Source organism: Delphinapterus leucas, chromosome 17 (genome assembly GCF_059928025.1).
Source record: "Delphinapterus leucas isolate spDelLeu-1000000601 "Yukka" chromosome 17, BTC_Dleu_Yukka2, whole genome shotgun sequence".
Classification (NCBI taxonomy): domain Eukaryota; kingdom Metazoa; phylum Chordata; class Mammalia; order Artiodactyla; family Monodontidae; genus Delphinapterus; species Delphinapterus leucas.
The window spans coordinates 45,290,127-45,303,622 of record NC_143145.1 but is presented as its reverse complement, the minus strand read 5'-3'; the positions used below and the strand labels follow the sequence as shown (position 1 = coordinate 45,303,622).

General features: G+C 41.0%; 1 pseudogene; it reads left to right on the top strand.

The window, feature by feature from the left end:
• Window positions 1-3,181: 3,181 nt before the first annotated feature.
• Window positions 3,182-12,913, top strand: LOC111171333 (histone-lysine N-methyltransferase SETD2 pseudogene; annotated as a pseudogene).
• The last annotated feature ends 583 nt before the right edge of the window (window positions 12,914-13,496 follow it).

Here is a 13,496-nt window from a genome sequence, read left to right as displayed (position 1 = left end):
AATAAAACTAAAAGCTGGTTCTCTGAGCAGATAAACAAAATTGAAAAACCATTAGCCAGACTCATCAAGAAAAAAAGAGAGAAGACTCAAATCAATATAATTAGAAATGAAAAAGGAGAAGTAACCACTGACACTGCAGAAATACAAAAGATCATGAGAGATTACTACAAGCAACTATATGCCAAAAACATGAACAACCTGGAATAAAGGGACAAGTTCTAGAAATGCACAACCTGCCAAGACTGAATCAGGAAGAAATAGAAAATACGAACAGGCCAATCACAAGCACTGAAATTGAAACTGTGATTCAAAATCTTCCAACAAACAAAAGCCCAGGACCAGATGGCTTCACAGGCGAATCTATCAAACATTTAGAGAAGAGTGAACACTTATCCTTCTCAAAGTCTTCCAAAATATAACAAAAGGAAGAACAATCCCAAACTCATTCTACGAGGCCACCATCACCCTGATACCAAAACCAGACAAGGATGTCACAAAGAAAGAAAACTACAGGCCAATATCACTGATGAACATAAATGCAAAAATTGTCAACAAAATACCAGCAAACAGAATCCAACAGCACATTAAAAAGATCATACACTATGATCAAGTGGGGTTTAACCTAGGAATGCAAGGATACTTCAATATATGCAAGTCAATCAATGTGATACACCATATTAAAAAATTGAAGGAGAAAAACCATATGATCATCTCAATAGATGCAGAGAAAGCTTTTGACAAAATTCAACACCAATTTATGATAAAAAACCCTGCAGAACGTAGGCATACAGGGAACTTTCCTCAACATAATAAAGGCCATATATGACAAACCCACAGCCAACATCATCTTCAATGGTCAAAAAATGAAAGCATTTCCACTAAGTTCAGGAACAAGACAAGGTTGCCCACACTCACCACTCTTATTCAAGAGAGTTTTGGAAGTTTTAGCCACAGCAATTGGAGAAGAAAAGAAAATAAAAGGAATCCAAATAGGAAAAGAAGAAGTAATGCTGTCATGTTTTCGGATGGCATGATACTCTACATAGAGAATCCTAAAGATGCTACCAGAAAAATACTAGAGCTAATCAATGAATTTGGTAAAGTAGCAGGATACAAAATTAATGCACAGAAATCTCCTGCATTCCTATACACTAATGATGAAAAATCTGAAAGTGAAATTAAGAAAACACTCCCATTTACCATTGCAACAAAAAGAATAAAGTACCTAGGAATAAACCTACCTAAGGAGACAAAATACCTGTATGCAGAAAATTATACGAAACTGCTGAAAGAAATTAAAGATGATACAAATAGATGGAGAGATATACCATGTTCTTGGATTGGAAGAATCAACATTGTGAAAATGACTATACTACCCAAAGCAATCTACAGATTCAATGCAATCCGTATCAAACTACCACTGGCATTTTTCACAGAACTAGAACAAAACATTTCACAATTTGTATGGAAACACAAAAGACCCCGAATAGCCAAAGCAATCTTGAGAACGAAAAATGGAGCTGGAGGAATCAGGCTCCCTGACATCAGATGATACTACAAAGTTACTGTAATCAAGACAGTATGGTACTGGCACAAAAACAGAAAGATAGAGCAATGGAACAGGATAGAAAGCCCAGAGATAAACCCACGCACATATGGACACCTTATCTTTGATAAAGGAGGCAGGAATGTACAGTGGAGAAAGGACAATCTCTTCAATAAGTGGTGCTGGGAAAACTGGACAGGTACATGTAAAAGTATGAGATTAGATCACTCCTTAACACCATACACAAAAATAATCTCAAAATGGATTAAAGACCTAAATGTAAGACCAGACACTATAGGCAGAACACTCTATGACATAAATCACAGCAAGATCCTTTTTGACCCACCTTCTAGAGAAATGGAAATAAAAACAAAAATAAACACAGGGAACCTAATGAAACTTCAAAGCATTTGCACAGCAAAGGAAACCATAAACAAGATCAAAAGACAACCCTCGGAATGGGAAAAAATATTTGCAAATGCATCCAACTGACAAAGGATTAATCTCCAGAATTTATAAGCAGCTCATGCAGCTCAATAACAAAAAAACAAACAACCCAATCCAACAATGGACGGAAGACCTAAAAAGACATTTCTCCAAAGAAGATATACAGACTGCCAACAAACACATGAAAGAATGCTAACCATCATTAATCATTAGAGAAATGCAAATCAAAACTACGATATCATCTCATACCAATCAGAATGGCCATCATCAAAAAATCTAGAAACAATAAATGCCGGAGAGGGTGTGGAGAAAAGGGAACCCTCTTGCACTGTTGGTGGGAATGTAAATTGATACAGTCACTATGGAGAACAGTATGGAGGTTCCTTAAAAAACTACAAATAGAACTACCATATGACCCAGCAATCCCACTGCTGGGCATATACCCTGAGAAAACCATAATTCAAAAAGAGTCCTGTACCAAAATGTTCATTGCAGCTCTATTTACAATATCCCGGAGATGGAAACAACCTAAGTGTCCATCGTCGGATGAATAGATAAAGCAGATGTGGCACATATATACAATGGAATATTACTCAGCCATAAAAAGAAATGACATTGAGCTATTTGTAATGAGGTGGCTAGACCTAGAGTCTGTCATACAGAGTGAAGTCAGAAAGAGGAAAACAAATACCATATGCTAACACATATATATGGAATCTTAAAAAAAAAAAAAGGTTCTGATGAACCTAGGGGCAAGACAGGAGTAAATACACAGACGTAGAGAATGGACTTGAGGACACAGGGAGGGGGACGGGGAAGCTGGGACGAAGTGAGAGAGTGGCATGCACATATATACACTACCAAATGTAAAATAGATAGCTAGTGGGAAGCAGCCGCATAGCACAGGGAGATCAGCTCGGTGCTTTGTGACCACCTACAGGGTGGGATAGGGAGGGGAGGGAGGCTCAAGAGGGAAGGGATATGGGGATATATGTATACATATAGCTGATTCACTTTGTTATACAGCAGAAACTAAAGCAACATTGTAAAGCAATTATACTCCAATAAAGATGTAAAAAATTAAAAGAGTATGTAGCTCATAGGATTAAATGGATTAATTCAAGTAAAGTTCTTAGCACAGTTCTTGGACCAATAGACATTAGCAGGAGCCAGATCTTATAGGCTATGATGAGGGGTTCAGACTGTATGAGAGACAGTTCTAGTGGTAGTATGGAGAAACAAGTAGAAGACAGGCAAGAAGCAGGGATACTAGCTAGAGAGCTTTCGCAAATATTCGGTCAAGAGCTGGTGATAGAACATGGACCTGGTTAAAGGAATTGGAGATAGTTCAAGTTTGGAGGAAACTAGAGCAGGGTTCATGGAGGGAAAATACTTAAGCTGAGCCTTGAAGGAAGATATTTCCAAGGGAACCTTGGAAAAAAGCACAGATGACTTGAGCAGTGAACAGTCAATGTGGTAATGGAAAAATAAATGGAAGAGGAAGTTGAAAGATTTAGAGCAGAAAAGTGAGTACTTTCAGAGCCTTACTTAACCTGTTTATTTGATGCATAAAAGAGCAGTGAGAGAAATTAATAGAACAGAAAGACATGGCTATGTCTTAGGAGTGACAGAGAAAGACCAATCAGATAAGAGGATCAAAGAAAAAGGGGTTATCAACCATGTAAATATTTTGGTAGGATAAAGATTAATGCCACTGATAACTTGAGGCAGATTCAAACTGTAGCAGCTGAAGACAGAATGCAAGCAACTAAGCAGGTGGGGAAAACTGCAAGTCTTCATTTCACTACAGGCTCTTTCTTGGATTTCAGCAGTTAAAGGTAAAGAACTTTAGCTTGAAAAAAGTACTAGGAGTCTAGGAGGGAGTGGAAGTGGCAGAGGCTGACAAAGGGAAAACCAGAACATGACTGTAGGAGAATGCTTGAAGATTAAGATGCAGGGCAAGAGAAAGAGCAAAAAAAAAAAAAGCTGCTGGAGCTCTGTACCAGAGAATGAACATAAGGTACAGTGTGATCCAAGACAATGATGGAAACCATGCTTTGTGAAAAGAAGGCTATCAAGCTTCAAAATGTTTTTGCCATGGCAATTTTAGAGACTCATGTTTTTATATAAACACCACACTAAAGAAGGAATATCACAAGTGACTTCATGAATCATCAGAATGAGAATTTGCTCTTGAATGTGAACACTTTACTGAATATAAAATCCTCTAGATAAAGTTTCACTTTTGTAGCAAGGTTTCTTTGATTATAAGATCACTTATAGAAATTAAATCATTTCACATTATTTTACCTTTTTATTTTCCAAAAATGTGTTAGGTAACATGCAGAAAATATGTGAATTTTGGGGCTACCTAAAGTCTTAAAGTTCTTTGAGTAAATAGGATATAGACTCTGGAAGTACCTATAATGAATACCTGTTATATGGCTGTCCAGTATCTATTTTTCTTCCTTCTTGGAGTAATAGCCTGAATTTCTTTTCAATACCTACTCTGTCCCTCCATTCTCACCGTTGTGATTTAGATGGAAAATGGGCCTCACCTGCCCCAGAGAAAGGCCCTGATCCATAGAGCCAATCTGAATGTGCCATCTCTGAATGTTTTGGAATTGGCACGATTACCTAGGTTGGTCCAATCAGTAACTCTTAGACACTTTCGCTGAATATATGATATAGATTCTCTTTGTTTCACAAAAAGGATTCATGTAATTCTTAGAGTTCCTCAAAGTCAGTTTAGGATTATGAACTGGGGGGTGGGGGGAGGGAGGGAGTTTGTCCAAAAACAGTCAACACCAGGGAAGTGACAGTTAAAAACTGAAAGAAACTAGGTTCTAAGTCACATTATGTGAGCTTCTAGTTTCACTTCTAGCAACGTGTATCTCTGTAGTTTCAAAGGAAGTTAATTGGTTCACTCTATGTAAGCCATTCTCAGTTGGGTTTTTCTATTACTTGCTGTACTTGAAAGCTTCCTAGATGACAGAATCTGTGACCTAGACCCTAAAGCCTATGTGTCACTTTTCCATCAGCTGTCAGGATGTTGGGGAACTCGTCTATGGAAATAGATGTCATTTTTATGAAAAGTGAGCATTTTGGGACCCTTATGTATGTTGTATAGGTTCTTTAAAATGTTTAGTTTTACAGAGAAACTTTTTTTTTATAATAAAGATATTCAACTCACCATGAAAAGCATAAGAGACTTAGAAAAATAACTAAAACCTGCTTATAGTTGAAGGGCCCAACTACACAAAAGTTGGATTTGAAGGTTGTCCCATATCTATTTTCTGACAGCAAATATTGCAGGATTGTCTGTTTATATTAATATAAGTTTCAATATATGTTAATTATGAATAGAACAAGCCTAGAAAGTGATAAAACCAATTCACACTCAACTTGTCAAAAGAAATAGTAATAAGCTTCTTCCCTTAAGTGAAGCATGTTAACCTCTTCCTCACCCAGGTTCTAAAGTAATTCATAAGTAGACAAGAGGTATGTAGAACATGATGTATTATCTTTATTACTAATAACGCTCATTCTCTAATTTCAGCCTTATATCTGTGTAAAAGAGGGCTTCCTTACACTGAGGACCATGATGATACAGACATACACATCCAGCCACAGACAGCACTGGACCCAGACTATTTTGCCGCCTGCCCTTGGAAGACTTATGGAGAAATGGGGCCCAATGCATGCTTTCTGTGAGCAGCTTATTCCCAAAGAGAGGGGAGAAAGTGCTACTCATGCTCACTTCTTTGTCCCAAACTCAAGCAAGTCATCACACCTCTACCAATCTAAGTCCAACCAGGAGACAGACCACGGTAAATTTAACCAGAATTGTTAAGCTATAATAGAGTGAAATAAATACAATTACCCCTCTGTATCCATGGGTTCTGCAACCTGGATTCAACCAACCGTAAATTGAATTGCAATAGATTGAATCCTCGGATGCCGAATCCTCCAATGTGGAGCCCCGGGGTACTGAGGGCAGACTGTACTCTCCATTTTATATAAGAGATTTCAGCAATCTCAGGGGACTGGGGGGGCAGAGGGCAGGGGGAGCCTTAGAACAAATTCCTTGCTCATACTGAGGGATGACTGCATGTTGAGAACTCTTAACAGTACCCTAGGGCAGAGGGAGAGTACCCAAGAAAAGGCAAGCTTGGAAGAGGATCCCCCTCTGGCATTCATACCTCTGATGGAATAAAATTTAAAGGCAGGACAAAAAAAATTAAACACAGAATTCTGTTCGGGCCTTCTCCCTCCCTAATGTCCAGTGTGCATCTGCATTACACATTAAGCAGAGCTCCTCAAATCTTCACGATCTAAAACAGAGAGAGATGATAAATATTTTAGCTACTCAAAACTTGAAAGAGATACTTGTTATATATCTTCTCGCTGTAGACCAGAGAGAGAGCGAAGGCGGAGGTTTCGTTTTAGATCTGACAGAGGTTCTAGAACTACTTCACCCTATTCTCGGTCAGAACGATCCCATTATGACGACTCTCATTATGATGGTCATTACCATAGGAGTTCCCCTTATCGAGAGAGGGCACGCTAGTCTCGGCCATATACAGATAACAGGTCAAGACAAAGTTCTGACTCGGATGGTTAGTATAAGAAGACATACTCAAGGTGCACCTCGTCTCCTCCTTGCTCTTACAGAGACCTAAGACGCCATCCTCCTATTCTAAATCTGATGGAGACTGTAAAACTGAGTCCTTTTACTTAGAGATGGAAAAAAGAGGAAAGGATTCTTCAAAATTAGAAGGAGAATCCAAAAGGACTTCAGAAAATGAAGCAATGAAAAGATGTTATTCTCCCACTAATGAACAGGGATTCCGACGCGGGTCATCATATTCCAAGCACGGTAAGAGTGCTTCCCGTTATAAACCTGCCCCTTCAAAACCTGCACCCAAGTCTGATAAATTTAAAAATTCTTTATGTTGTACAGAATTGAATGAGGAAATCAAACAGTCTAATTCTTTTAGTTTACAGACTCCTTGTTCAAAAGGTAGTGAATTAAGGGTGATTAGTAAAGCTCCTGAAAGAGAGAAGATTGGGTCTCCATCTCCATCAAATCGATTAAATGATTCACATACTTTTAAAAAGCTAGATGAATCACCTGTTTTTAAGTCTGAATTTATAGGACATGATAGCCATGATAGTATTAAGGAATTAGACTCTTTATGTAAAGTGAAGAATGATCAATTAAGAAGTTATTGTCCCACCGAACTTAATATAAATGGATCTCCTGGGGCAGAATCTGATTTGGCAGCATTTTGCACTTCTAAACGTGACACTGTTTTGATGTCTTCTGATGATAGTGTGACTGGATCAGAGGTATCCCCTTTGGTCAAAACGTGCATGCTTTCATCAAATGGATTTCAAAACATTAATAGATGTAAAGAAAAATTCTTGGATGATATTTGCATGCAGCATAGTAAGTCAGAAAGCCCATTTAGAGAAACAGAACCTCCAGTGTCACCACACCAGGATCAACTCATATCTTTGCCAGTTATGACTATAGATTATTCCAAAACAATAGTTAAAGAACCAGTTGATGTGAGAGTTTCTTGATGTAAAACCAAAGATTCAGATATAAACTGTACTTCAAATGACAACCGCCCTTCTTTGTGTCATTCGGAGCTGAAAATACTGAGCCTTTAGTAACGAAGATTTCTTCAAATAGCTTTATGAATGTGCATTTGAAATCAAAAACAGTTATATGTGATAATGGAAGTCTGACAGATCAGCACTCAAAATTTGCATGTGGAGAATATAAGCAGAGCGTTGGTAGTACTAGTTCAGCTTCTGTTAATCATTTTGATGATGTATTTCCACCTACAGGGAGCTCATGTATTGCTTCATCTCTTCAGAGTCTTCCACCAGGGACAAACGTAGACAGTTTAACTCTCTTGCAATGTGGAGAGAATACATCTCCAGTTTTGGATGCTGTGCTGAAGAGTAAAAGCTCAGAGTTTTTTAAAGCATGCAGAGAAAGAAATAATAGAAGTAGCTCGTAGCCTTCCTGATTCAGGAAGAGGATTTGCTTCCTGGGCAAACAGACATAATAATGGACTATCTGGGAAATGTGTGCAAGAGGCTCAAGAAAAAGGGAACTCCATACTGCCTGATAGAAGAGGAAGACCAGAAATCTCTTTAGATGAAGAAGGTGGAAGAGGACGTGCACATACTTCTGATGACTCAGAAGTTGTATTTTCTTCTTGTGATTTGGATTTAATCATGGAGGACAGTGATGGTGTAACATATGGTGTAACATACATTAAAATGTGACAGTAGTGGTCATGCCTCAGAGATTGTATCCACAGTCCATGAAGATTATTCTGGTTCTTCCGAAAGTTCAAGTGATGAAAGTGATTCGGAAGACACAGATTCTGATGATAGCAGTATTCCAAGAAACCGTCTTCAGTCTGTTGTGGTTGTGCCAAAGAATTCTACTTTGCCCATGGAAGAAACAAGTCCTTGTTCTTCTCGGAGCAGTCAAAGTTACAGACATTATTCTGACCACTGGGAAGATGAGCAATTGGAGCCAAGGAGGCATTCATATGAGGAAAAATTTGAGAGTATAGCAAGTAAAGCCTGTCCTCAAACTGAGAAGTTCTTCTTTCATAAAGCAACAGAGAAGAATTCAGAAATCTCTTTTACACAGCCCAGCCGAAAACAGGTAAATAATCACCTGTCTGAAATTGCTCATCCTCAGAGCGATAGGGTTGATAGTACAAGTCATACAGACATAAAATATGACCCTCTAGGTCATCCAAATTCTGAGGAAGCAGTGAAAGCCAAAATAACTTCTTGGCAGCAAGAAGAGCTGCCAGTTTATTCTTCTGATGATTTTGAAGATGTCTCAAGTAAGTCTCAGCAACAGGCCACTTTCCCTAACAGGCCAGATAGTAGATTGGGAAAAACAGAGTCAAGTTTTTCTTCTTGTGAGATCTCCCAAGTGGATGGTTTCCGTTCATCATCAGAAGAGCTCAGAAATCTAGGGTGGGACTTCTCTCAACAGGAAAAGCCTACTACCACATATCAGCAACCTGGCAGCAGCTATGGAGCCTGTGGTGGACACAAGTATCAGCAAAGTGCAGAACAGTATAGTGGGACAGGTAATTACTGGCAAGGCAATGGCTACTGGGATCCAAGATCAGCAGGTAGACCGCCTGGAACTGGGGTTGTGTATGATCGAATTCAAGGGCAGGTACCAGATTCCTTAACAGATGACCGTGAAGAGGAGGAGAATTGGGATCAATGTGGAGGATCTCACTTTTCAGGCCAGCCCAATATTTTTTTTCTGTCCCTTCAGAAGGACAAGGGGTCAGTGCAAGCTCCTGAAATAAGCAGCAATTCCATTAAGGACTCTTTAGCTGTGAATGAGGAGAAAGATCTTTTGAAAAACTTAGAAAAAAATGATATGAAAGATAGAGGGCCTCTTAAAAAAAGGAGACAGGAATTGGAGAGTGATTCTGAAAGTGATGCTGAGCTTCAGGACAGAAAGAAAGTTAGAGTGGAGGTAGAGCAGGGAGAGACAGCAGTGCCTCTAGGCTCAGCATTGGTTGGGCCTTCATGTGTCATGAAGGACTTCAGGGACCCAGAGCGGTGGAAGGAGTGTGCCAAACAAGGGAATATGCCTTGTTACTTTGATCTGATTGAATAAAATGTTTATTTAACAGAAAGAAAGAAGAATAAATCCCATCGGGATATTAAGCGAATGCAGTGTGAGTGTACACCTCTTTCTAAAGATGAAAGAGCTCAAGGTGAAATAGCATGTGGGAAAGATTGTCTTAATCATCTCCTCATGATTGAATGTTCTTCTCGTTGTCCAAATGGGGATTATTGTTCCAATAGACGGTTTCAAAGAAAACAGCATGCAGATGTGGAAGTCATACTCACAGAAAAGAAAGGCTGGGGCTTGAGAGCTGCTAAAGACCTTCCTTCGAACACCTTTGTCCTGGAATATTGTGGAGAGGTACTTGATCATAAACAGTTTAAAGCCCGGGTAAAGGAGTATGCACGAAACAAAAACATCCACTACTATTTCATGACCCTGAAGAATGATGAGATAATAGATGCCACTCAAAAAGGAAATTGCTCCCATTCATGAATCACAGCTGTGAACCAAACTGTGAGACTCAAAAATGGACTGTGAACGGACAACTGAGAGTTGGGATTTTTACCACCAAACTGGTTCCTTCAGGCTCAGAGTTAACATTTCACTATCAGTTCAGGAAGGAAGCACAGAGATGTTTCTGTGGGTTGGCTAATTGCCGGGGTTACCTGGGAGGAGAGAACAGAGTCAGCATCAGAGCAGCAGGAGGGAAAATGAAGGAAGAACAATCTTGGAAGAAGGATTCCGTGGATGGAGAGTTAGAAGCTCTGATGGAGAATGGTGAAGGTCTCTCTGATAAAAACCAGGTGTTCAGCTTGTACTGGCTAACGGTTAGAATTGAAACTTTGGAACAGAAACTTACCTGTCTCAAGCTCATACAGAACACACATTCACAGTCTTGCCTGAAGTCCTTTCTGGAATGTCATGGGCTGCCTTTGTTGTGGATCTGGATGGCAGAACTATGTGATGGCCGGGAAAGTAACCAGAAGCTTCAGGAAGAGATTATAAAGACTTTGGAACATTTACCCATCCCTACTAAAAATATGTTGGAGGAAAGCAAAGTACTTCCTATTATTCAACGTTGGTCTCAAACCAAGACTGCTGTCCCTCAGCTGAGAGAAGGAGATGGGTATTCTAGCGAGAATACATCACGTGCTCACACACCGCTCAACACACCTGATCCTTCCACCAAGCTGAGCATAGAAGCTGACACAGACACCCCCAAGAAGCTAACGTTTTGCAGACTTAAAATTATAAGTGAAAATGGCATGGACAGTGCGATCTCTGATGCTACCAGTGAGCTAGAAGGCAAGGATGGCAAAGAGGACCTTGACCAGTTAGAAAACGTCCCTATAGAAGAAGAGGAACAACAGCTACTCACACAACAGCTGCCTGAATCAAAGTTGAAAGTGAAATTACTATGGAGGCCATTAAGCTATCCACATCTGAACCAGAGGCTGACACTGAAATAGAGCCTAAAGAGAGCAATGGCACAAAACTAGATGAACCTATTGCTGAGGAAACACCATCCCAAGATGAAGAGGAGGGTGTACCTGATGTGGAGAGTGAGAAGAGCCAGGAACAGCCACATAAAACAGTAGATATAAGTGATTTGGCCACCAAGCTCCTGGACAGTTGGAAAGACCTAAAGGAGGTATATCGAATTCCAAAGAAAAGGCAAACTGAAAAGGAGAGCACAATAACCGAATGAGGAAGGGATGCTGTTGGCTTCAGAGATCAAACAGTTGCCCCAAAGACTCCTAACAGGTCAAGAAAGAGAGACCCAGACAAACAAACTCAAAATAAAGAGAAAAGGAAATGAAGGGGCTCCCTCTCACCACCTTCTCCTGCCTATGAGCGGGGAACAAAAAGGACAGGTGGCAGATATGATACACCAACCTCTAAAAAGTACGAATTAAAGATCGCAATCAACTTTTTACAGAGGAGCCTCGAAAGTTGTTTGAGCAGGAGGTAGCTCAGCGAGAGGCTCAAAAACAACAGCAGCAGATGCAGAACCTGGGAATGATGTCTCCACTGCCCTATGACTCTCTTGGCTACCATGCCCCTCATCACCCCTTTGCTGGCTACCCACCAGGTTACCCCATGCAGGCCTATGTGGATCCCAGCAATCCTAATGCTGGTAAGGTGCTCCTCCCCACACCCAGCATGGATCCTGTGTGTTCTCCTTCTCCTTATGATTATTCTCAGCCCTTGGTGGGACATTCTACAGAACCCCTTGCTGCCCCTCCACCTGTGCCAGTGGTGCCACATGTGGCAGCCCCTGTGGAAGTTTCCAGTTCACAGTATGTGGCCCAAAGTAATGGTGTGGTACACCAAGACCCCAGCATCACCATCCTGCCAGTGCCAGCCCCAGGCTCAGTCCAGGGACAGAATTATGGTGTTTGGGATTCAAACCAACAGTCCATGAGTATACAGCAGCAGTACTCTCCTGCACAGTCTCAAGCAACCATATATTATCAAAGACAGGCTTGTCCAACTGTCTATGGCGTGACATCACCCTATTCACAGACAACTCCACCAATTGTACAGAGTTATGCCCAGCCAAGTCTTCAGTACATCCAGGGACAACAGATTTTCACAGTTCACCCACGAGGAGTGGTTGTACAGCCAGCCACAGCCATGACTACAATAGTTGTACCAGGGTAGCCTCAGCCCTTACAGCCACCTGAAATGGTTGTGACAAATAACCACTTGGATTTACCACCCCCATCTCCTCTCAAACCAAAAACCATTGTCTTACCTCCCAACTGGAAGACAGCCCGAGACCCAGAAGGGAAGATTTACTACTACCATGTGATCACAAGGCAGACTCAGTGGGATCCTCCTACTTGGGAAAGCCCAGGAGAAGATGCCAGCCTTAGAGCATGAAGCTGAGATGGACCTGGGAACCCCAACATATGATGAAAATCCCATGAAGACTTCAAAAAAGCCTAAGACAGCAGAAGCAGATGCCCCCAGTGATCTGGCTAAGAAAAGCAAAGAAGTATTCAGAAAAAGAGATGTCCCAGTTCATCGTCCAGTGCCTGAACCATTACTGGAAACCTGACTGCAAAGTGGGAAGAATTACCACAACTGAAGATTTCAAACACCTAGCTCGCAAGCTCACTCACGGCGTTATGAATAAGGAGCTAAAGTACTGTAAGAACCCCGAGAACCTGGAGTGCAATGAGAATGTGAGACACAAAACCAAGGAGTACATTAAGAAGTACATGTAGAAGTTTGGGGCTGTTTACAAACCCAAACGGGACACTGAATCAGAGTGACCTTCAGGGCCAGGGTGGGAGGATGGGCAAGCTGGTAGGAGAGACTCTGAGGAGAAGAATTCCCGTGGGCTCTCTCTCCCCACCCCACTGTCAGGGTTGTGCTACTGATGACACATCACCTTGGGGAATTCAAACCTGCAGAATGAGCTTACAAAAATGAGCTCCATCTACAACAAGCGGTCCCTGGTTGTGAGCTGTTGGTAGAGGTCATCTGATGCAAGGGTTTAGGCCCTTGAGACCTTCCCTTCTGAGACCCTGGGCAGGCCTGACCCCACTCTCAAGGCTGGGTCTCCTCTTTGGCGGTGCTGTCAGCGCACAGACTCATGTGCATCCCCACCCACGACCCCTTACCCTGACGATCTGTATTATATTTTAAGGTATATGTGAATATATTGAAAATAATTTGTCTTTCCTGGTTTTTGGCTTTTGTTTTGCTTTTAAGCCTCTGCGTGCTAAGATCACAGAAGACTTTGTAAGTATGGTTTAAGTTCTCCTGCAAGGTTTAATGTGTTATCATGTAAATATTCCAGAGCAGGCTGCCTTGTGGTTTCGGCCAGCCTTGTGCTATGTTGATAAGATTGAT